The sequence below is a fragment of the Pinus tabuliformis genome, chromosome X (assembly GCF_031772625.1).
Source record: "Pinus tabuliformis cultivar Carrire ecotype Pingquan chromosome X, CPIR1, whole genome shotgun sequence".
Lineage (NCBI taxonomy): Eukaryota > Viridiplantae > Streptophyta > Pinopsida > Pinales > Pinaceae > Pinus > Pinus tabuliformis.
The window spans coordinates 1,451,535,249-1,451,551,851 of record NC_142308.1 but is presented as its reverse complement, the minus strand read 5'-3'; positions in this window follow the sequence as shown (position 1 = coordinate 1,451,551,851).

Genomic DNA, 16,603 nt, shown 5'->3' with positions numbered 1-16,603 from the left:
AACGAAGAAACAAATCCATATGAAACGATTGTTCCTGAGGGAACAACAACTATTCCTTAGAGGGAACAACAGTTGTTCCTTAAAGGGAACAACAATTTTTCCTTGAAGGGAACAACGAGAAAACACGAAAGGGTTGTTCCTTAGAGGGAAAAATAGTTGTTCCTTAAAGGGAACAACGAGAAAACAAATACATGCAAAACTGTTGTCCCTTAAAGGGAACAACAGTTGTTCTTTAGAGGGAACAACAACTGTTCCTTAAAGGGAACAACAAGAAAACAAATACACATGAAACTGCTATTCCTTAGACGAAACAATAACTGTTCCTTAGAGGGAATAGTGAGAAAACAAATGCATGCGAAACTGTTGTCCCTTAGAGGGAACAACAGCTGTTCCTTAGAGGGAACAATAGCTGTTCTTTAAAGGGAATATCAAGAAAACAAATGAACGTGAAATTTTTGTTCCTTAGAGGGAACAATGAGAAAACAAATGCATGTGAAACTACTATTCCTTAGAGGGAACAATAGTTGTTCCTTAGATAGAAAAACAACAAAGCAAATAGACACGAAACTACTCTTGCTTAGAGGGAAAACCACTAAAATAAAGAAGTGAAAAAAGATTGTTCGCAAAATCGCTATTCCTTAGAGGGAAGGATGGTTCTTCCTTGGAGAGAACAACAATTGTTCCTTGAAGGGAAAAACAAGGAAAATCTACACAAACGTTGTTGTTCTTTAGAAGGGACAACAGTTGTTCCTTAGAGGGAACAATAGTTGTTCCTTAGAGGGAATAGTAAAGGGAAAAAAGGAACTTATATACAATTTATACAAGCAAATTCAATCAAATAGAAAGGAAAACTTATGTACAAATTTCAAAAACAAATAAATTCTCAACCAAGCCAATGTTGTGGACGGGTTCCCCTCCTCAACAACAATTTGTATGGTGGAATCTTCCTGTAATTGCTGGCAAAATGACTCCCTAGTAAGCGGTTTGTGATAAAGTCATACTCGATGTCCATTCACTTTAAAAGAGTAGTCAAACCAATCAATGGTGGCTAATGTGAGGGTGCCATTATCATACACCTTTTGTATCTCATAAGGTCCTAACCATCTGGTCTGGATTTTTCCCGGGAAATCCTAGAGCCTAGAATCATACAGGAGTGCCCAATCTCCTTCATGGAAGATCTTTTTCTTGATAAGGGCATCATGCCATTTCACTCTTTGTTGTTGGATTAGTCCAGTGTGTTGAAGAGATGATAGCTAGATTTCATCCAATTCATTGATTTGATGTAGCATATTAATTTGTGCTTCATTTAAGTCCAAGCCTACCTCCTAAGCTATCCTCAATGTTTGGATTTCAAATTCAATTAGGAAGATAGGTTCTTTTCTGAACACTAGCTGATATGGGAAATATCTCGTGGTAGTTTTCCATGTCGTGCGGAATGCCCACAAGGCTTCTGGCAATCTGGTAGCCTAGTCACGTCTATGTGATGCAACTCTCTTTGTGAGTATTGCTTGGATTACTTTATTGGTTCTTTCTACCTGGCCATTTTCCTGTGGGTGGTATGGATTTGTGATTATGTGCAGGATATGATGATTCTTTAATGTTGCAACAATATTATGGCCTATAAATTGTGGCCCTCCATCCATGATTATTTCTCCAGGCAAGCCATTTTGCACGAATAGTTGGAAAAGAAAGTGGATCACCGAGTCCTCTGTTGCCCTTTGTAATGCTTCTGTCTCCACCCATTTAGTCACATCTTCTGTTGCGACTAATATGTATGTCTTTTGATTAGATGATGGGTTTATTGGACCAATGAAATCTAATGCCCGTCATTCAAAAGGTTCAATGACTAAATGTGGATGCAGGGGCATCTCATCAGACTGGCCAGGGCATCCCATTCTCTGGCAACTATTGCATGCCTAGACGAACTTCTTGGTGTCTTTAAAAATGGTGGGCCAATAATAGACCGTCTGCAAGACTTTGCAACTAGTCTTATGGTGTGCAAAATGACCACCACAAAGCCCATCATGGCAAGCTTTCAGGATGTCAAAGACTTCATCATCCCTGACACATATTCGAATGTGAATATCAGCCCCTGTATGAACTAAATATCCTCTAATCCAGGAGAACCGAGTGCTATGTTGTACTATTTGTTTTCTTTCATTAGGTGTCAGGTGCTTGGGTAGTTTTCCCACTGCTAAGTAGTTTGCGACATCCGTGTACCATGTTGTTTTCATGGTGACAACGAATAAGTGTTCATCACGGAACTGGTCTTCTACTGCTGATGAGTCATCTGCCTTTGGCATTCATGAAAGGAAGTCTACTATTGGATTTTCTTTTCCTGGTCAATCTTTGATAGTTATGTGAAATTCTTGCAAAAGGATCAACCATCTTGTCACTCTTCCATTTGTAACAGATTTGTTAGCTAGATATTTAATAATAGAGTGATCAATATACCAAACCACAGGGTATCCTATTATATAATGTCTAAATTTATTGATAGCATAGATTACATCCAAAAATTATTTTTCAGTCACAGTATAATTTAATTCAGCAGGAGATAGATTTTTGCTGATGTAATATATTGCATATGGCTTTTATCTTCCTCCTGGCTAAAAACTACTCCAATGGATGTGTCTGAAGCATCGGATGAAATTTGGAATGGAAAATCCCAGTTTGGGCCCCATAATACTGGGGCTGTTGATACAAGCCGTTTTAAATCTTCAAAAGCGATGTCAAATTTGTTAGTCCAAATGAAATCAATATTTCCTATTAATGCATATAATGGTGCAACAATTTGAGAAAACTAATTTATAAATCTTCGATAATAGCCAGAAAATCCCAAGAAACTGTGTACCTCAGTTTTTGTGGATGGGGTAGGTATTAAAAGAATTTTCTAAATTTTTGTTGGATCTACCTGGATTCTAGCTGTTGAGATATAGTGACCCAAGATGAGGTCCTCGGTCATCATCATGTGGCATTTCTCATTGCTTAAGCAAAGCCTGGTAGCAATGCATCTTTGCAGAACCTTCTCTAATATTTGTAATTCCAGATCGAAGTCATCTCCGTAAGGTGTGAAGTCATCCATGTACACCTTGAGCCCTTCATTTATCAGATCTGAAAAAATGTTGAGAATAGCCCTCTGGAATGTGGTAGGTGCATTGCACAACCCAAAAGTTAAGACCCTGTAAGAAAATGTCGCCCAAGGGCAGGTAAAGGCATTCTTATCCTGGTCTTCAGGGGCAATTTGAATTTGATTGTAGCTACTGAAGTCGTCTATGAAATAAAATAATTTTTTTACTGCCAGTGTGTCCAAGACTTCGTCAATGAACGGGAGGGGAAAATGGTCTTTCTGGGTTGCTTTATTAAGCTCTCTATAGTCAACACATATACTCCACTTTCCATTCTTTTTAGGGACCACTACTAATGGAGAGACCCATTTGCTGTCAAATATAGGGTAGCTGAAATTTACATCTAACAATTTTTGTACTTCAGCTTTAACAATGTCTTTAAGGTGAGGGTTTAACCTCCGTTGTGGTTGTCGAATGGGCTTGACATCTTTCTCTATATATATGTGGTGCATGCATAATTGAGGTTCAATCCCTTTCATGTCCAGGTAAATGCATGCAAAGACCTCTTTATATTTTCTCAGAAGTTGAACAAGCTTCTGCTCTTGGTTAGCAGTAAGGTTTTTGTTAATATTTAAAGTTTTTCCTGCTTCAATTTCTATGGTTTTGCTGTTATAAATAGAAGTTGTTGGTATTGACTGGTCGTTAATATCTTTTAAGGGATCTTCTTCTATTTCATTATTGAAAGCTACTTTGATCATGTGACATTTTGGATGGGATATGGCATCTAGTTGGTTAATGTAAGTGTTAATGATGTCATCTTCTGTTTGATCCCTGAATTCGAGAGCATCTTCTATAGTTAGCGGATATCTAATGTTTTCAGTTAGATATGATATAGGTCTAGTTTCTATTATTGTTAAAGTTGGCTAAGCTGGAGGATATAATGCTAAATTCTTCACATTGCTTCCTCTTGCTATAGTCATGTTGCCTGTTCGATAGCTTATGTAAGCATCCGTGGTTGCTAGCCAAGGTCTACCTAGAGTTAGGGTATGTCCATCGAGCCGGATTCTAGGATTGATGATCAGAAAGTCTGTTGGGTATTCCCAAGAGTCTAAAGACCCCATTACATCCTGTATGTGCCTTCTGGTTTGACTACGGATCGGTCAGCCAATTCCAACAAGGTCGTGGTTGGGTCCAAGGATGTAATGCCAAGCTTTTGACAAGTTGTTGTTGTAAGAATATTGATTGTTGCTCCTAAATTGACTAATACATTGGGAAGGAGCATCCGTTTATTTGCATAGTGACTATAGGGTTCCTTGGGTCTTCATATTTTACAGGTGTTTCTCTGCCCGATAGTAAATCAAATAAGGTACCGACTACATGGACAGTTGAGGTTGCTTTTATTTTCCTCTTTTACTTTTTTGTACACAATTCCTTAGTAGTTTTTTCATAAATTGGAATTTCCTAAATACCCTGGAGGAGTGGTATCTTTACACACAAATTTTTCAATTCTACCAGAAGATCAAAATCGGATATTCTATTGGGCGGGGTATGATTAATCTTTCTGGGAATGGTGGTGAAGAGGTGATCATTGGATGGTGAGTTTTCTATTTAACCATGTTCTCCACTTGTGGTGCTTGTTCTATAGGCAACGGATCTTCAATTTGTTTTTTTTATCCCCCTCTGATTCTATTATCCGCCCAAACCTTAATTGAAGCTCATTGCACTCCCTTAACTTGGTTTATGGCTCTAGTCCTTCAATAATTTGCACAGATTGAACCAGTCTGTTGTTGGGCTTCGAGTTTGGTTGGGTTAGGAGCTGTGGTCGTAGGTTGGTCTGAGGGTTCTGTTGTAATGTATAGGGTGCTGGCAGTGTGGGTTGAGCTAGGGGAATTGTTCCTACTGGGTGGTTTGTAGGTCTTTGCTAGTTTGACTACCAGTTCTGGTTGTGAAGTAGAGGGTGGCAATTGGGATTGATATGCATTATTCTGCCAAAACGATGGGAAGTAAGATGAATTTGTCCAATTGTTATTTTTATTTGATTGGTTGGGTGAAGGTGGCATAGGGAATGGTTGTTGTGACCAATTGGAAAAAGGTGGCTAGTTCTTCCACATGGGTTCTGGGTATTGTTGTGAATTATATTGCAAAGGTTGGAAGAAAGAAGATGGATTAGTCAGCATACTTGTTTGTTGTGGTTGCCATTGGTGATGGTGACCTAGTAGGTAGGCTAGTTCTGTTTCTTCCTTTGCCTCCTTATAGACTTATTTTAGCCTTGGGAGTGATGGGCAACTTTCTGTGGCATGATATTTCGTACATATGGCACAGGTTTGCACCATATCCAATTGGCATTCTTTGTGACTATGCTTCTTCCTGCATCTAGGACAGAATATCACCAACTTTTTTTCTGCATCTGTCTACTTTTTCTTGGCTTACATATGTCCAATTATGTTGTTAGAGTTCCCAAAATATCTGTTTTGAAATCCTCTAGCAATTTTCCAATTTCTGCACGAGTTATACCTCCACCAGAGATTTTGTTGTCCCTAGAGGTCATGTCACGCTCTACTAGTTTCAATCTCGTACTGCCACTTGAGGACCTGATACAAAATTTAATAATATTAGCATATTCTTCTTGATATATGTCACCTTTACCCATAATATTTAATGTTTCTATCCATTGTTCTTTAATCCCTTTATTTAGTTTAGTTTTTAGCACACTATCAAATAAATGTAGAGTTGCATAGGGAGACCGCTGGAGGATATATTAAATTCTTTCCACATATTCTTCTAATGTTTCACTGGGTCTTGATACCATTTTAAATATTTTGTCTTTCAATTCCCTAGATCTGAAATAGTCCTGATATTTTTTAAGGAAAGTAGTTCTCATTTGATCCCAATCATTTATTGTACAACCATCTAATCCCATAAACTAGCGCAAGGCTGCTCCTTTCAATGTGGAAGGAAACAATTTTAGTTTTTGGGGGTCAGTGGTATAATCATAACCCCGACATAATACATCAAATTCAAACAGAAATGCATCTGGACCCTCTGATGTTAATCCATGATAGGTGGGAATATTTTGCAGAGGGATAGTTTTCATGGGTGCGTTGACTGTTGTGTCAACGATGGGATATTGCAATGTAGAGGTTTGAGGTACTTGTGGGTTGTTGGACATTTTATCAAATATATGTCAGTACCCTTCCGGGATCTCTAGAGAGTTATTCCTATGATGATTAGAAGGGGTAGGAATGATCTTAACAACACTTCCTCGGTCTAGGATACTGGGTGTTCATTGTTGAATTACTACCTGAGGGGATCTTGGCTTCTCTGTTTCCCCTATTTCTCCTCCTCCTTCATGAATATTACAAGAATTCCGTTTTTGTGAGGAAATTGGGCGTGAATTTTCAATCTCTTGAAAATTATGCTCAGTTCCCAACGTCTTGTTGTGGACCTCAGCGTAGGCTATAGATTGTGAGCTTGTGGCCCGAAGGGAAACAGTAGGTTGTCTGGAAGCAACGTTTATGGGACCTACTAATGGCAGAGATTTTTCTTTCTTTAATATATCATCTATGAACATTGATCGTCCAAGGGTCACCGGTCCCTTAGATCTACTGGGTTTGGGTAGTATAATTGGATTGTTTTCGAGTTTTTTCTTCTTAGTCATTCATGCAAACAATTCAAATGTTTATCTCTACCCTAAGTTCCTAAAAATTCTATTGGAAATCAGGCGAGGGAGTAGGCATTTTATGTGCTCTGTATGCAGGTTCTTACCTTTCATTTTTAATACCCAGATCTCTCTCAACAGATAAGCAGCAAATGCCTACATCAGATTTATGTAATTGTATTGAAAACCGGGTGGAGGAGCAAGAACTTTACTTGCTAGTTACATAGGTTCTTACCTTCTGTTTTCAATACCCAATTCTTCTTCAACAACAATCATCAGATGTACATTACTCTTTAGAAATGGCTACACTCTCCTCGGCAACAGCGCCAAAATGTTGGTTGATAAAAGGTTCCTTTTAAAACTCCTAATTATCCTCACATTAATTAGCAATCAGGGCAAGTCTTCTTATTTCAAGAGTGTACACAGTGTCTGGTTGCTATTTACTTAGACAGTAATGTTTCTAAACTGCAGTACAGATATTTTAAATACAAGAGTAAACATATGCATCTAGTAAATTCCAATTGTAATTAAAGAGAACTCAATCCTTTAATGAAATCAAATCTTACATTTATCAAAGTAACAAGAACATCAATTGAGAGTACAGTAATGATAACTCATCCCTCTTTAACTAATTTAATCTAAATCAAACCCAATCCTCAATAATTAATCTAAACAACAAATGCATATCAATATGAGAGTGTCAACAACAATAGTTAATACTATTAAGCAGAATATTTATCTAAGAAACTTGATCTACTATGAAAGCAAACTGAATCAATGACAATACCGTGAATGATATAAAGTAAATAAATTCTCTTAACTCTATAAGATAATAAACAACATAGTGATAAAATCACAGAAAGAAAGAATACTATCAAACCATCACACTTGTGAGAATTGGAAATGTATGACACAAGAAGAGCAGTTGAATCCACCAGAGGCCAGGCCCTTAGCCGCCAGCGAAACACTGCTAAGTTACTTCAGGAAATGCAAGGGAACAACAAATTTACTTATATATTAATCATCAAACTGAATGAGCATTACAATATATTCGTGTTCTTCTTGACAGCGAGAGTCTAAAATTACAATAATACAGAAATTCCTCCCTCCCTCTTCTTACACAACGTCTTCTTTTATAATATGAAAGGGTGAAAAGATAAATGATAAATGCGATTTTCCATCTTCAGACATTGTTTCCTTTCCTGTGTTGATCCTGCTGAATTGATTTTGGTTGTATCTGCAATGGCCACGTTCCTTCTTTGTCTTGCCGATTCTTGTTGTTCCTTCTTAGGGAACAACATTTGTCCCTTTTGTTGTTTTCATGCAAAAGGAACGTAATAATTAGCTAAGTCATAACTGGAGTTAATTTCTTCAGTTATTACCCTAATTCCTTAATAGATTAGCACATTGAGATATAGAAAGGTTGGGAATAAAGGAAAATGATGATGAGTTTTAATAGTAAATGCATACCTTTTCCATGACTCAACACTAGGAAGACTAAATGTTGGACCTAATCATTTGTCAAGGATAGACATAGGAGAAGAACCAACAAATATAGAGGATAATATTCCTGATGAAAAAAAAAATTTGACATAGAGGATAATCTTCCTGATGCACAATTATTTTCAATCAGAGAAGAAAATGACCTCTTCGTTGATATTAATTAGTTCTTAACCATAGGAATGGCCCCTTTATAATACACTACGCAACACAAGAAAGATCTGTTGTTTAAGGAAACATAATTTTCCCTAATTGTAGGGCATTTGTATAAATTAATACCAGATGAAATACTACGTAGGTATGTTCCTGAGCACACAAGATAGATAATTTTGATATAAGCTCATAGTGACACAACAGGTGGACATTATGCAAGGAAATCCAGTGCACAAATTTTTTTAAGAACATGAGTATGGTGGCCTACATTACACAGAGATGCAAAGGAATATTGTCGAGCTTTTGATATCTACGAAAGAATGGGAAAACCTTCAAGAAGAGATGGAATTCCACTAGTACCACAAGTAACATTGCTGGATTTTGAAAAATCGACTATCAATTTTGTGGGACCTATCTATCTACCAGGGAAAAAGACTAGTGGAAGGTATATAATAACTGTAACCGATTATCTAACTAGGTGAGCTGAATCACATCTTGTGAAGGATTGTAGTGCAAAAACTACTGCGAGGTTCATATTTCAGTATATTTTGTCCAGATTTGGGTGTCCATAGATTTTGATGAGTGATCCAGGGTCACATTTCTTGAATCAAACCATTGAAGCATTAACTGAGGAATTTCAAGTTTACCACCAAAAGAGAACTCCTTATCATCCTCAGGCAAATAGAACTGTGGAAGCATTCAGTAAGATTTTAGAGAATGCACTCATAAAAGTGTGCAATGTGAGCAGAAATGACTAGGATCTAAGGATTTGAATGGTGTTGTGGGAATATAGGACAACATGCAAGAAACTATTAGGATAGACACCTTTTAGGTTGGTATATGAAAAAGAAGCAATCATTCTTATGGAGTACATCATGGCAAGTTGAATAATTGCCACCTTCATAGACATGGCTTGACTCCGATATAATGGAAGAAAGGATGGAACAATTAATTTCTTTGGAAGAAGACAACTTTATAACAAGTTTTCATCAGAAAGTGAAAAAAACAACGGAGAAATACTTGCATGACGGACACATGAAGTAGAAGACATTCTAGGAAGGGGATCTTTTACTTTTATATAATATAAAATTCATGAAGTTCCCAAGAAAATTTAAAACACTAGGACCATATATCATCAAGCACATCACTGATTGTGGTGCAGTGTAGATTTTGAAGTTAAATGGTCAGTTGATTCCCAGATGATTGAATGGTAGAAGATTGAAGGTATACCAAGATGACTCTGTCCCTAGAGCTTCATGCTAAAGGATGGAAGAAGAACGGTCTTAGTGCCACCTGCATTTGAAAGTGGGAATTGGACGATAAACTACTCTGCAAAATGGAACTTCGCCAAAGGAAGATTACTGCATAATATTTTGGAGTATGTCAAAGTCCAAAAGAACTATGAAGAAGGAAGGATTTTTGTGCCACAAGCGAAGGTTCGTCAAAGTTCACCATAAATATGACCTTTCGAAGGAAAAAGTTATCATTAACATAAAACTGCCATTAAAAGGCATGGGAGAAACACATTTATGAAGCACAGTTGGCTAGATTTAGCACCATATGTGCATTGAATGAACAAGATCTAATCTAATCATGGGGTTCGAAATTCGAATCCACTATAAAAACCATGTCTTGCTCCACATTTTACACTTTTCTATCTGGAGAATTTGGTTTGAGAATTTGTGACCAAGTGTGAGACGAGTGTGCTACTATATCTCTGAGAGAAGTTTCAAAGAGATTTATACTAAGTTTGTAGAGAAAGAGCTAGCAGGCATGATGGAAGCCTAGACTAGTAAATCTGTAGCATCAAGTGTACTTGTACCCCCAATGCATGCAAGGTCACCACTAAAACAAGTAGCCATGGAAGAAAAACGATAAAGAATACAAGAAAAGAGAGAAGCTGAAGCCTCTAGAGTAGAGCTAAGGACATTCCCAAAGAAAGAAGGTAGCGAAAGAGAGGAATAGAAATAACAAGCAGGATAAGAAACCTATGTAGAAGGTGAAGAAACCAGTGCAACAGAAGGAACTAGAACAAATATATGATAGTGAGGAGGAAGATAAAATGTACCAAATGGAGACAAAGGGCTCAAAAAGTCGTTTTGTGCTAGCACCATATTTTACACCAAGGAAATTGGGTGCCAAGCTGGTAAAATATCACAAAGACATGAAATTCAACACTTTCACTCCGCTGCTACCAAAAAAATCACCATTTGAAGGCGAATTATTAGGAAAATTTTTGAAATTGAAGATGGAGGATTAGGACTTCAATGAACGAAGTAAGTATCCACAGTTCGAGTTGAGTAAGTACCTACACTAGGTATATTATCTAGAGAGAAGAGTTACAATGTTGGAGCCAAACCAGTCAGCTCAGGGATTGGATAGATCAGGATTGTTGAACATGTTAAATGTGCAACACTTTGGTAGAAGAACATATAACACAACCTGTGTTCGACGGTTACTAGTATTAATGCATGATGGATGCATCTATCTAGAGAAGAGGATATCGATTGATGAAATGTTGATACGAAGGATTACTGGATTTCTCTACTAAGAAAGGACCCCACCGAATAGTTCGTCAGAAAAAACCATGACAAGGTCATACCACAAACCACGAAGGAAAAGGTCTGGCTAATCAAAATGTCACAAGGCTATTATATTAATTGCATCAATGACCAAGGGGTGCTCTTCGCCACACATATCTTAGATAGAAAGATAATGAGGAAGTGTAGAGAAAACAAAGTTCCTGTGGCCGTGGTTTCCTTATTCATGTCATGCAACATCAAGGTTCAATACAACTAGGTGAGATATTTATGCAGGAAATTTTTGGAGGACTACCAAGAAGCATAGGAAGAGGGTAAGACATTTCTCTATGCATGGTTGATCTTGATCATCACGTTGTTAGTATGCAAGGAGCTGGACGATTCAATGTTTCTTCCAGTCGAAACAGATGTATGTGAAGCCATTCATTATTCCTCACTCTGGCATACCAAGGAGCCATTGCATGCACAAGAGAACAAGATCTTTGCACATGGTAGTGAACTAGCATCCTAGGTCGTCACCAAGTTTGTATGATCAATATCATAATATAGCAGAGTTTAAGGAATACTTTCAAAATATATATGTAAAGGCTTAGAAGGATACAATGGAGACATGGCATCCTCTGCCATATTTTGTCACCGAAGATGACCTTCTCGGGATAATATAACACTGGTCACCATAGTGGATGATTCAAACCATAGAATGTGTTGAAGCAGAGAAGGACACCTCGCAGCATGCAAGTCCAAGTGGAAAGGCCAAAGGAAAAGTCATAGAAGAGAGAGCGACAGAGGACGAATAGGGTACTCAAGGCCCTCTCAGCGATGAAGAGGAAATAGGGGAATTGTCGTTCATCATCAAGAATAGGATACCTACATCTCCTATGATGAGCGTAAGGAAGAAGCAAAGGGTGAAAAAATATAAGGTCACAATACCAATTGTCCTTACTGATGGGGACATCAATGAAATTGGAGATAAATTCAAGTAACAACATAAACGGGGCAATATTGATAATCCCTATAGAGCGCTCTTGGTATATGTTCAACAAGGTATTGTAGAGCTAAAGGCACTACCACAGATAACCAGACAACCAAAATAGATGGGTCAACCACTACAGCCAAAGCGACAGATAAAAACCACATTTGGATTAAGGATTATGCAGATACCAGTTGGATCATTACAGTTTGGATCAACCGAACACAGAGAGAGAACAAAAGGGTGGGAGCGTATCAGTATGAACATTGCCACACTGCTAAGCTATATATTGTACGAGTTCTACCAAGGTATAACAACTGAACTTAGGAGCGAGAACATCACACTTCATTGTTAAATATTCAGCTCAAGAAGGAGAGATCTTTGCTGAAGAAGGAGCTCGATCAGTTCGTTAGGGAAAGGGATGGGGCATACTAGCAATAGAAGTAGCTAGTGGAAGCCATCAAAAAAACTTGTAGTGAAGTTCCAAATGTAAAGGTCCATGAAGAAGAGTCACCAGTAGAGAAGGTCATGAAGCTCGGCCTCGTAGTAAGGGATTCAAAGAATACATTTGTAGAAATGAAGTTTGATTATGAAATTACTGAGCTACAAATGAGGCTGTAACCAGTCACACCACCAGAAGTATGTAAGAAAAGCAAAATGCATCTAAAGTCTACACTGAAAGGCATCTCCGACATAGTGATGAACTATGGAAAACTACTCGATGAGATTATCTAGATTTGGACCTCATTGCAAGACGATCCAAACATTCAGATGATTGAAGAGGATCTCCAGATGAAGCAAAAGCAGTTAGAGGAACTCTAGGAAACTGTGAAGACCTTACCAGTATCGTGAGGCTTGCGAGAATCACTAAAGGATAGAATCTTCAAGACCAGATTGAAGACCTACGGAAAAAAGAGCATATTTCATAGAAAGGGCTCAACCATGGTAGGATGAGGCCTTCAACATCTTTCAGGTAATATATGATAGGTTCAAGGAGCTATGATAGAGGGAGAAAGAAGTACTATGGAAGATTGTTGGACCAACAATAGAGGCACTACTGGAAGAGGTGCACGGAGAAGAAAAGAAGGTAGCAGGAATACTTCAGCAGTATAATGATGCCTACATGACCATCGTAGCAAATATTTTGGACACAAGATCTAAGTGACTCGGGATGAGTCACATGTGATTATTGGAGCCTTGTGAGGTGCACTCCAACTTGGCTAGATTTTGGGCAGATTTTTGGAAGAAATCCAAGTTTTCTGGAAACGCGCAGTAGAAATGATGTCGCAGAGGTCAAAGTGAATCGCGTAGGAGAGAAATGGAGTACGATGAATATCACGCAACAAAGTCACCATCCAACATTAGGGCTTCACAGAAAAGCTCCTTCATTTCTTTAGAATGCATTAAAATATTGTAAAGTTCTTGGTTTGGACCATAGTCACTTGTATTCTGGAAACCATGCAATCAGGTCCAAGGTAATATAACGATGTAAATCCCTCATGTAATAATATATATAAGGATTTATAATCAAGAAGAAGGCATGATGAATTGGGATAGATATATGTTTATGTTATATGTTTGTGGTATGTACTTTATAAGAAGGGCAAGGCGCTGCAACTGTGTGCGTGGAAGTTTGGGTTTATAGCTTAGATCGCAAACTGTCTGCAAATTAGTGCACAAACACCCTACAACTACGTGCGTAGGGAATAATTGTTTGTTGTACCAAATTCCATATTATAAGAAACACTTCTTGTGCAAGTAGTCCCACATTGGGGTGAACCACGGTAAAATCTTTGTCTCACGTGATTATTTGCTTATTATATGCACTTGATTTCAATACTACACAGTTTATGAATATTTATGTTATGCTTTAGTGATGAATGTAAATATGTGAAGTAATGTATAAGTGTGAACTAGTTTATGAATACGAAGTAGTATATAAGTGTTAAACATAAAAGAAAATACAAAAGTGCCACAACATAGTATCCCTCAGGCTCTAGAAACCTGGTTGTGCAACCTCCCATAAACACTTCAAGTGTGACTGTGGCTTGCTTGTAGGTCGCTGACGAAAGGGCTAGTGATTGAGGGTGTTGTCGGTGCACAATACATTTTGAACCTGGGCCCAACCCACCTAATCCAATAGTAACCAACATGAATAAGGATTACCGAAGGTTAGAAAACTATTGTAGTGCCATAAAACTCTTTTCAACATAGCCACACGAAAACAAGCCAGAAAACATGTTCATACATGATTCCTATTTACATGAATGAGAAAGAATTTGAGGCCAACAAACAAGCAAACAAGAAAATAAACTCTGTACATAGGGCAGGGCATAGCCTCAAATCGTCATTGAAAATATTGTTTTAAATTTTAGCCATTAACAAGAAGAGAGTTAATCTTCCCTTCTATATATTGAAGAAAAAATGTATGGTGGAAATGCTTTTTGTGCACAGTTAACGGTCTGATAGGGATTGGAACTTAGTATGCTTTCCCTTGTCCTTGTGGGATTTGTCCCACTTCAAGACTAAGTCACTGACACTGAATTCATTTTTACCTACACACTTCTTGTCGAAACACCTCTTCGTATGACTCTGGTGGAGAGAGAATTTGTTTTTTCTTTCTGTCTTTATTCCTATAGCTTGCAGAGGGTGGCTATCCTACTTCGAACCAATAAGCATGGCTTGCCCTAGGATTCTTGTGAAAGTTGAAGGGAAGAAAAATAGATGTTCAGGGGTAGGATGGATTCTTTTCCATACACCAAGAAGTAATTAGATGTATCCAGAGAAGGTTTTGGCATGATTCAATGATCCATTAAGGCATTCACCAAAGCAAATTTCCAGTTCCTCTGTTAAGAGAAAATAGTCTTCTTCATAATGCGGATAAAGTTCTTATTAGTGGACTCAACAAGGCCATTTCTTGCATATAATAATTAGAATACTTTTTCAATATAATGGTTTTTTCCAATAAAAATTCATATAATCTTAACAATGAAAAGAATGTTGCATTGTAGAAAACAAGTGAAGTCAAAACACCAAACCTGGAAATGATATTATGCTTGAGGAAGCTGATGACTTCCTAATCATTCACTTTCTTGAGAGGAATTGATTTGATCCACTATGTAAAATATGCTGTAATAGTGAGAATATAACATTGTTTCTTCAATGAGAGTGGAAAAATATCACAAATGACATCTTAACCCCATTAATGAAATGGTTCTTCTACAAAAGTATGTTTCAACGGGACAACTGAGTTCTTTTCTCAGCCAACACACTTGTGATGGACCAGACACTTGTGGGCATATGTGTGAGTATCTTTGAATAATGTGAGCCAATAAAAATTGGCCTGCATAAATTTGTGTGTAGTTGTGTCACCTGCAATGTGTCCCCTAGTTGGTCCATCCTGGAGATCACACAACACTTTCTCAGAATCGTGTGCTTCCAAGCATTTGAGAAATACTCCATTATGGTGTTTTCTAAAAATCACCCCACGCACCAACTAACAAGATAATGATTTTAATCTACCTACCCTTTTCTACCATGCAGAAAAGTGGGAGGGAAAAGTTTCATGCTTGATATAATGGTGCACATCCTCATACCGAGAGTTTCTTATAGTAGTGGGGAAAGCTTGCTTGACATTATACATCTCAATTTCTTGCTCCCATCTGGATGGATCATCTTCGTTTTCATCCACCACATAGAACATGACCCTTGATAGTATGAACTAGTTTGAATTATATGTCATACTCTTGTAGCCCAGTCATCCAGTTCGCTCTTCTCTCACCCAACTCTTGTTACAAAAATAGTGATATGATTGTTGGGTGTGGAGGAAAGATAATGCATTTATTCTTCAAGAAATAGGGTTGGAAGTGCTTTACCTCCTTATAGACTGCATACGCCTATTTATCAATCGCGTGATAGTTACATTCAGGTCATTGTAGGCTGGAACTCATAAAATATATTGGTCGCTCATTGTTTTGATCATGTTTCTACGTAAGCACAATGACCAAAAAAGTATTTGAAGTGAGGTGTAGAGCAAAAAATATTTGTTGAAATTTGGTTGTATAAGGTTTGTGATTCTATGATATATTTTTTAATATGGAAAAACAAATCCTTTTCCCTTTTATCCCACTTGTATATTTCAACCTTATTTACCATCTCCACTATAGGTTTGATGATTTGGGCATAATCATAGATGAACTTGTAGAGAAATTTGATTTTCCACATGAAGGACTGCATGAATTTCTTATTGACTGGGAAGAGAATATGTGTAATAGCTCTAACCCTTTGAGTTTCCACTTTAATCCCACTTTTCATGATAATATGGACCAATAGGTTTCCCACAGACACTCCAAAAATACTCTTCTTGGGATTAAAAGATATCCAATATTTTTGACATTGCTCCAAGATTTGTTTCTAGTGACATAGGTGGTTGAATCTATTCTTTGAAAACATCATGACATCATCAAGATACACCACCATGCTCTATATTATCATTCCATGAAATGTGATGTCCATTACACATTGAAAGCTCATACCAATATTAATAGCCCAAAAGGAATTCTTCTAAACGTGAGTGTGCCCCACCTTGTTCAGAAGATAGATTTAAGTTTGTCAAGCTCTGAGAAAAGAACTCTATTGTATCCAAAATAACCATCAAGGAAAGAGAACATTTCTAACCATGATACTATCTACAATATCTGCTCAAATATCTTTT